We start from the raw sequence: 9,374 nt of genomic DNA on the forward strand, positions 1-9,374 counted from the left end.
ATATCCCCACGCAAACTCTATATATTAAGGGCCTCCGAGCTTTACTTTCGCCCCGGGCCCCTAAAATCTCAGGACTGGCCCTGACCGTCCCATATGTCTATTTTGTGGTTGCCCGCTGAATTCCCTCCAGCGGTATTCGAACTGCGTAGACGGACATGCACCGGCGAGATGTCTTGTCCTGGCAGCGCCAGCAACGGTGCTGGGATAGAGCAGGATGAGCATGACTCTAATTTCCGGCTTGTCTGCAGCGGCGCACATGGCGTTGGCTATGGTGACACGGACAAGTAGATGACACCGAGACGAACGTGCAGCCGAGGCGGAGTCAAGACCTGTAGGCCGAGCGTCCGTTGGTGGTGGTTGTCATGCCGACATGCAGCCGGTGCGGCTGCACTGCACAAGCTGTAGAGATGGCAGGGGGAGTGGTTGTGGATGTACAAGTGAGCTATGGCCGGCGGCGGTGCGACAGCACGAAGAAGAAAGGGTACACTAGGCAAGGTCCGGTCCACCAGGCCAAAGGGATGCACCAGACCACGTGAATCTTGAGCTAGCAGCAATGCCATTGATATCAAGTGTGCTTGCGGAACTGGAAGAAGAAGAAGCAATTAGGGAATCACTGGTTATAATCCATGCATGTAAACTATGGACATGGCAATCAGCTGGATCCATGCATTGCTGAACATGTGCATAAAGAAACTGCGCATGGAGAGAATCGTGCTAGCAAACATGGAACACACCTGAGAGGTACTCAAGTTCCTTGATTAATTATCACGTGCATCAAACGAACTGCTCGCATCTATGTTTAAGCCATCTTTTTTTAGGGGTAACCTTTTTTAGGGTTAACTAATTTGAGCTAAGACTTCAAGTTGCTTTGTGTTTCTCGGTAGTGCCACATCTAATTATGTGCATGATCATTTTCTTTTGGATATATTCACGGACTAATTACTCACAACAGTAATCATCTCTGTAAAACTTGAAGCCTATCAGGAGCACACATATATATCTCACGGCATTACTTGAAGCCAATATATGTCTTTATTTTGATTTGAACGGATTTGGAGTTAGTAGTGCACTGGGTAAACACTCAAATATGATACAAACTATGAAATTTATACCCGGTTCAAGCACGGGCTCTTTTGCTTATAGGTGGAACCAATTAACATGTTTATTTGTTACAGGTAGCCTCTAAAGTTAGAAGGATGCTAAGCTTGGAGATATCCACTCCATGGCTTGCACTGTATAGAGGCTGTGAAAAAGTCATATGTTTTTGGTATTTTGAAGGACGACCTTTTAAAAGTTCTTTTCTCAGCTTAAGTTTTTTCTTAAACCTCTTCGACATCTTCACAGCCTGATCTTTAACCTTCCGCGATATTTTCTGTTAGTACGAGAGTGCGCTCAGATGTGGATATTTTATGATTTAGATGGGACGAAGAAGGTGCATGAAATCATCGGTGGTTTTTTTAATGAATTGCCAACCGTTGCCATCAAGCTTCATTGCGTAAGGCCTTTGTTATTTGTTTCAAAATTATCCAACAATAGTTCTCTCTATCATATATTGCGCACAGTGAGAAAAGAGCAATTTGCATACAATGCGGGGATAGTGCATGCATCAAGTAAAGATGAGATAAGGATGGCGCCCACCATCATCATAAGCCCGTAAAATTATAAGTCGGTGGAGGGAGGGACTCATGATGCAGCATTCCAGAGTATGATGACCAAACTCATTGCCTTAGGATTGAACACTTTCATCATGAATAAGTGGACAACCTGATTATTATTGGCGACGATAGTGAAGAGGAGGGGTGATATGGATGAGTCACCGCTAGGCACATGAAAAGATTTGCTTCTCCCATTGCAACGCACGGGCATATTTCCTAGTAGTACTAATTAAAAGAAAAACTCAAAAAGATTTCTCGTTCTTCTTTTTGCTTGCTATGAGCTTTCCCGTGTAAATAGTTTTATTTCTTTTCTTTTCTTTGGGGGATGAAATGAGAAGACCTTATGGAATTGTTGAGTGGCTCTTTTACGCATAATTGATTTATTTAACCAAGAGCCCATATTACTTTGTCTTCTCTCTTGAAATGAATGCTTGCAGATTCCAGTTTAGTCCAATGCACGTGCACTATTATTATTATCCACACCGTTCGGTCGTGCAAGTGAAAGGCAATAATGATGATATATGATGAAATGATTGAGATAAGAGGAGCTGGTATGAACTCAACCTCTCTTGTTTTTGTAAATATGATTAGTTCATCATTTCTGATTCAGCCTATTTTGAATAAACATGTTTGCAATAACAACTAGAGATTATAGTTGCTTATGCCATGCTTAATTAGCTAGGAGCTTATAATGGTTTACCTTGCGTGTCAACATGCTACTAAAATGGTTGTGATGTGGTATGATAGGGTGGTATCCTCCTTTGAATGATTCGAGTGACTTGACCTGGCACATGTTCGCGCATGTACTTGAAACAAAATCAACATAGCCTTCACGATATTTATGTTCATGGTGGATTATATCCTACTCATGCTTGCACTTAGTGTCTATTAATTTTAATGCATGTTCATGACTGTTGTCGCTATCTAGTCGGTCGCTTCCCAGTCTTCTTCTAGCCTTCACTTGTACTAAGCAGGAATACTGCTTGTGCATCCACCATAAACCCTAAAGTTATTCCATATGAGTCCACCATACCTTCCTATATGCGGTACCTATCTGCCGTTCCAAGTAAATTTGTATGTGCCAAACTCCAAACCTTCAATTGAAATTCTGTTTTGTCTGCTCGAACATCTCATGTATCAACTAGGGATGTCTGTATCTTCCATGTTAGGCGGGTTATTCTCAAGAGGACTGGACTCCGCTCCTCACTCACGAGAAAATGGCTGGTCATCGGGATGCCCAGTCCCATGCTCAAATCAAATCAAAATAATTAAACAAAACTCCCCCAGATTGTTAGTTGGAGGCACCCGTTGTTTCGGGCAAGCCATGGATTGATGCTTGTTGGTGGAGGGTGAGTATAAACTTTATCATTCTATTTGGGAACCGCCTATAATGTGTGTAGCATGGAAGATATTGAGATCTCTCAGTTGTTATGTTGACAATGAAAGTATACCACCCAAAATATTATTATATTTGTTTCAAAAATCGAGCTCTGGCACCTCTACAAATCCCTGCTTCCCTCTGCGAAGGGCCTATCTATTTACTTTTATGTTGAGTCATCACCCTCTTATTTAAAAGCACCAGTTGTAGAGCACCGCTGTCATTTGCATGCATTACTATTAGTTTATATTGGGTATGACTATGACTGGATCTCTTTTACCATGAATTACAATGTTTAAAGGTGCTATGTATTTATGTTTTGCGGTCTCAGAAAGGGCTAGCGAGACACCATCTTATTATATCATATTATGATTGTTTTGAGAAAATGTTGTCATCCGAGTTTTATTATTATTGCTCGCTAGTTGATTATGCCATTGATATGAGTAAACATGAGACCTAAGTGTTATTGTGAATGTGGTTAGTTCATAATCTTTGCTGAAAACTTGAATGTTGGCTTTACATATTTGCAACAACAAGAGCAAACAGAGTTTGTAAAAGTTTTTCTTTATCACTTTCAGTTTATCAACTGAATTGCTTGAGGACAAGCAAAGGTTTAAGCTTGGGGGAGTTGATACGTCTCTGTCGTATCTACTTTTCCAAACACTTTTGCCCTTGTTTTGGACTTTAACTTGCATGATTTGAATGGAACTAACCCGGACTGACGTTGTTTTCAGCAGAACTGCTGACGGAGCATCCTACGGTCATCCCCATGGACACTACTTCGACTACTCAAGCTCAGAGTGGACCCATGACAAGAGCTCGAGCACGTGCTATTCAATTCGAGGTTAACTCTCTCCTTGTTGAACTTCCCTTTGACCCACTTGAGACATGGCTACTACCTCAAATGGAGATGCTTTGTGTGCTTAGGTACCAAGAAAGCAACCAAGGAGAAGCTACGATGCAAGATGAACAAGAAGAGTATGGAGAAGGATTTTCCCAGCGCAGAGATAGAGGTACTACCGGTCAACTACCGGTCCACCGGTACTACCAGTCAACTACCAGTCAACCTTCTGTAATCAAACTGGTACAAGGCCGGTATCGCCCTGGTTTATACTGGTAACTGCCAAAAGACCGGTACTACCGCCCCAACCACTGGTACTACCACTAATCCCCTCCGAGAACACCTCCAGGAAGCAGCACCTGAGCCCCTAGCGGTACAACCGCCCCCAAGACCCGTACTACAGGCTTGCTTGCGTGCAGTGAGAGGGATTTCACCCCATGTACCTCACACTTACCCCTTGGACTATATATACTTGTCTCCTAGCTTCGTATTAGGGTTAGCGTTGATTTAGCTCATTGGTGAGATAGAGCCTCGCTCATCCATCCGGATCTACTCCTCGTGAGGGACCGACACCTCTTCGGAGAAGATCCTCCTGGATTCAAGACCTCCATCCGGAGAAGACCATCATCAAGACCTCCACATGGAGAAGAACCGGTTACCCTTTGTATCATCCTTTGTTGGACTTGGATCTTGTATCTCTACTTGTGTTTCGATGATCTAGCGCATGTATGACTTTTATTCTTGTTGGTTGAGTGTCTCTCTCTCGTTCCCCTCCTCGTGTTCTTCGTGTTCTCCGTAGGGTTCCCCTCCAAATGTGAAAGATCGGCCTCTATGGTTCCACCCTACATCATCTTGGTATCATGAGCCACGTTGATCACATTTTTGGAGCCCCTACCCCGTGTTTTCTAGCTTGATTTTGTTGTTTTCGCCCTAAATCCAAAAATCACCACCAAAAACAGCCCCAATTTTTTTGTGATTTGTTGGTGTGATGATGTTTTGTTGGATTTGATCCATGGATTTCGTGTGTAGTAGGTAGATCTAGCTTCCCCACAAGTTTCCCCACCTTCCATCACCTAAATCCATCCAATTTTGCCCCCGAAATCATCCATTTCCACCACAAAATCGACCGATCCAGTTTTCCCGACACCAGCGGTACTTCCGCCCTTCAAAACCGGTATTTCCGCTGAGCTTCAGGACCGGTACTACCGCCCCCAAAGCGGTACTACCGCCCTTCCCAGGTTCAGCCTCGGCTGATTCACCGTTTTGCCCATAACTTCCACATCCGGAGTCCGATTTTCACGTTCTTTAGCTCGTTGAGAAGCTATTGACATCCCCCATCCACCTAGATAGGTTCCAACATCAATAGACAACATAAAATTTTCCGAACTTTGGCATCTTTGCCTAGGGCTTTCACCACATCATCTGCTATTCCACCACCATTTTCCGCTACCACCATTTGCTTTTGGTCTTTGAGAATTTGAGTTGTGGTTCCTGTGTCCTATTGTGTTTTGACTATATAGGTATGGTGAGACGTCAACATCACCACCGCTCATCTTCGCAAAGGACTCATCATCACCAAGGATGGTAACCTCGACGACATCTTGGTCATTTCCATGACATTTGCATTGATAACCGCATAGCCTTACTTTTGCGTTGCTTACCCATCGAGACTAGCCATTGAGTATTGCCGGCAACGTGACTTGTGCACATTAGTGGTCATACTCCATAGCATACATACCATATCATAGTGGTGCATATCTTGATATCATCTTTTGTGTCACAAAGTTGTCATCACATACACAATTACTATCTTGGTTCGTGAAGTTTTGCATGAGAAAAGAGCTCAAAAGTGAAAGAGACAAACAAGCTTCTAAGCAAAGAGGGAAAGATAAGTAAAAAGCTTATAAGCAAGAACCATAGCATCATACTACATTAATATTGTCATATCCGATCATCTTGGATCATATCACCGAAATACCATACATATAGCATACTTGGGATAGAGGTCGTTGCATTTTTTCCTAGTAGGTTGTGCACAAGTTCCGTATCCGCCTATTGTGCAATCGTGCTAGCGTCTCTCTTGTATTGTGCAACAAGAGCATTTTCGTGGACTCCACATTTTGGCTCATTTTTGGTTTGCACAATCCCACTTATCTATTTGCGTGTGTGTTTCCGTGTACCTCTACTTGCTTGGTCTACTTGTTGCATTTGCAAATTTGTGAATCTTTTCCAACATTATTGAAGCTCACTTACAATTGCATCAAATTTTGTGCCACCATCCTAACCAAGCTCCACCATAAGCTTTTACTTGTGTAGGTGTGAGAACCGACAAGAATTGGTACCAATTGTGCTATTTCATTGTCCACATTTGAGTGATCTTGATTCATCTCCAACATCAGTAAAGGTACATTTGGTATAACTTCTTCTCCTTCTACCACTCACATTTTGCTTGGAATGATGGATAGGCCAAGTACTTCTACCAACCCACTCTTCATCGAGCAAGACGACGACATGTCATCATTCGTCACCAAGAGCCACCTCTTTGGTGCACAACATGCGTTGCATCAAGAGCAACAAGCAATGTCCGACCGCATCGACAACCTCGCCACCGACTTGCGACTCTCCGAGCAACGTACAAGGGACTACTTCGACAACAAGCTCGACGTGCACAAGCAAGAGAACGATGCAAGAATGGATGAGATCCGTGCCTTGTTGGTGTACCAGCCTCCTTCCACTTCTTCATACTCAAGATGGAGCCGCTCAAGTCGACACTCCGATGACACCTTCTCCGGCTCAAGTACACCGACATCGAACACTCTTTGACGAGCCGCACGTCAAGACCGTCATGCATCCCGCAATCCTATACACGGCAATCATATGCAAGAGCAAGTCGACGAGCAAGTACATCGTCCTCAACCACACCAAGTTGCTTTTGCACAAGCTCAAGAACGACAACGTCAACGTCGCCAAGAGGAAGAACGAGCGCATCTACATCAAGAGGAACAAGACGCCGAGGCTCAACGTCTTCAACAACAACAACGTGAAGCACAAGCTCTTGAGGCGTAACATGCCCTTCAAGAATCTAGTCGAGCCATCGCCAACCGCAACCGAGATCGGCGCAATCAAGAGGAAGAACTTCGAGAAGAAATCCAAGAGCGGAACTACCAACCAAGAGTGCAACGTCAAGTTCCTCAAGCTCCTCCTCAAGCTCGACAATCTCCTCCACAAGCTCGACAAGCTCCTCTACAACCTCAAGTTCAACATGAGCAAGAAGACGATGGACTTCCTCCATGCCAAGAGTAACATGAGGATGATTATTATCCACGTTAAGGGCATCATCATCACCATCAACCACAACACAATGAAGAGCAACACTATGGCAATACAATGCCCAAGTTCAATGGAAGCAATGATCCCGAAGAATACCTCTCATGGGCATTGAAGGTCGACAAAATCTTTTGTTTGCACAACTATGAGGAAGAGAAGAAGATTGCTATGGCATCCCTTGAGTTCCAAGACTTTGTGCTCATATGGTGGGAACAAGTCCTTGAGCGCCGAGAAGCAAGAGGTGAACCACCAATCACCACTTAGGATCAAATGAAAGATGTCATGTGAGCACGTTTTGTGCCCACCTACTACAACCGCGATCTCTTCAAGAAGCTCCAACTCCTCAAGCAAGGAACAAAGAGTGTTGAAGAATACTACAAGGAAATGGAGATAGCCATGATACGAGCCAATGTCATGGAAGATGACGAGCAAACTATGGCACGCTTCTTGAATGGCCTCAATCATCCCATCACGAAGATTGTCGACTTACAACCCTACTCCAACCTCATTGAGCTCATGCATCAAGCTACCAAGGCGGGACGTCAAGTGCAAGATGACTTCAAGTATGCCAAGTACTCATCCAAGACCTACGGCTTCTCCAACAACCAAGCTTCAACGACTCCTCCAACTTCTACCTCAACCAAGCCATCTACAAGCAACGACGACAAGTCAAGTTACAAGAAAGCTTCGACAAGCTCAAGTCGTCCTCCTACTACTACAATCAACTTCAAGCCGCGTGCTTCATCATCTACTCCGACCGATGAGACCATCAAGACAAGCTCCTTCAAGTGTTTCACTTGCGGCGGCCGAGGCCACAAGTCTTTCCAATGCACCAACAAGCGCACCATGATCCTCAACGATGATGGAACCTATGACTCCATGAGTGAAGAGGAAATGGAAGCCCTTGAGCAAGTGGTCATGCACCAGCGCATGAACGAGGATGAAGATGATCAAGTCTTTTGTGATGAGGATTCGAGCCCCGCTCTCATTGTCTCCAAAGTCTTGACTCTTAAACATCAACAATAAGAAGACCAATGATGCCACATCTTCCACACAAAGGCCGGCATCAATGGAAGGTTCGTCAATGTCATCATCGATGGAGGTAGTTGTCACAACTTGGAAAGTGAAGAACTATGCTCCAAGCTACAATTGGTCAAGATGAAGCACCCGCACCCATACAAGGTCCAATGGCTAAGCGATTCCGGCACTATAAAGGTTGAGCATACGGTCCAAGTCTCCTTCAAAATTGGTGCATATGAGGACACTTTGGAGTGTGATGTCGTCCTGATGTCCGTTTGCCACCTCCTTCTTGGTAGGCCATGGCAATTCGATCGCGGCGTCATCCACAATGGGCGTACCAATCACTATAGCTTCAAGATGAAAGGGAAGGAGTATGTGCTACGACCTATGTCTCCTAGTCAAGTGATAGCCGACAAGCAAGCCACCCATTGTGGAAAGAAAAGTGAGAAAGTGATCCACCCAAAAGAGAGTGAGAGTCACAAGCCAAAACCGAGTGCCTCCACGATGAGCGACAAGAAAAACTTAGTCTTATTTTCCACCAAGAGTGAGATGAGAGAAGTGTGTGAGAACCCATCGAGTGTTATGCACTTTGTCCTTGTGTGCAAGGATGGGGAACCAAAAACTGACACCTCTCATGATCTACCTTTAGTGTTATCTTCTCTTTTGTAGGAATTCCAAGATGTTTTCCCCGATGAGCTACCTCCGGGTCTACCTCCTCTACGAGGCATTGAGCACCGAATCAACCTCATCCCTGGAGCACCTCTACCAAACAAAGATCCACACTGCGTCAACCCCGAAGAAACTAAGGAGATCCAACGGCAAGTACAACAACTAATCGACAACGGACACATACGTGAAAGCTTAATCCCTTGTGCCGTTCCGGTTATACTTGTACCCAAGCAAGATGGTAGTTTTTGCATGTGCTCGAATTGTAGACCCATCAATGCTATTATCGTGCATTATAGGCACCCATTCCTCGCTTAGATGATATGCTTGATGAACTTAGTGGTGCCACCATTTTCTCAAAAATTGATCTTAAAAGTGACTATTATCAAATCCGCATACAAGAAGGTGATGAATGGAAAACCGCTTTCAAAACCAAATTTGGCTTGTATGAGTGGTTGGTTATGCCTATGGGTTTATCAGAAGCTCC

This window comes from Triticum dicoccoides, chromosome 4B, assembly GCF_002162155.2.
Source record: "Triticum dicoccoides isolate Atlit2015 ecotype Zavitan chromosome 4B, WEW_v2.0, whole genome shotgun sequence".
Classification (NCBI taxonomy): domain Eukaryota; kingdom Viridiplantae; phylum Streptophyta; class Magnoliopsida; order Poales; family Poaceae; genus Triticum; species Triticum dicoccoides.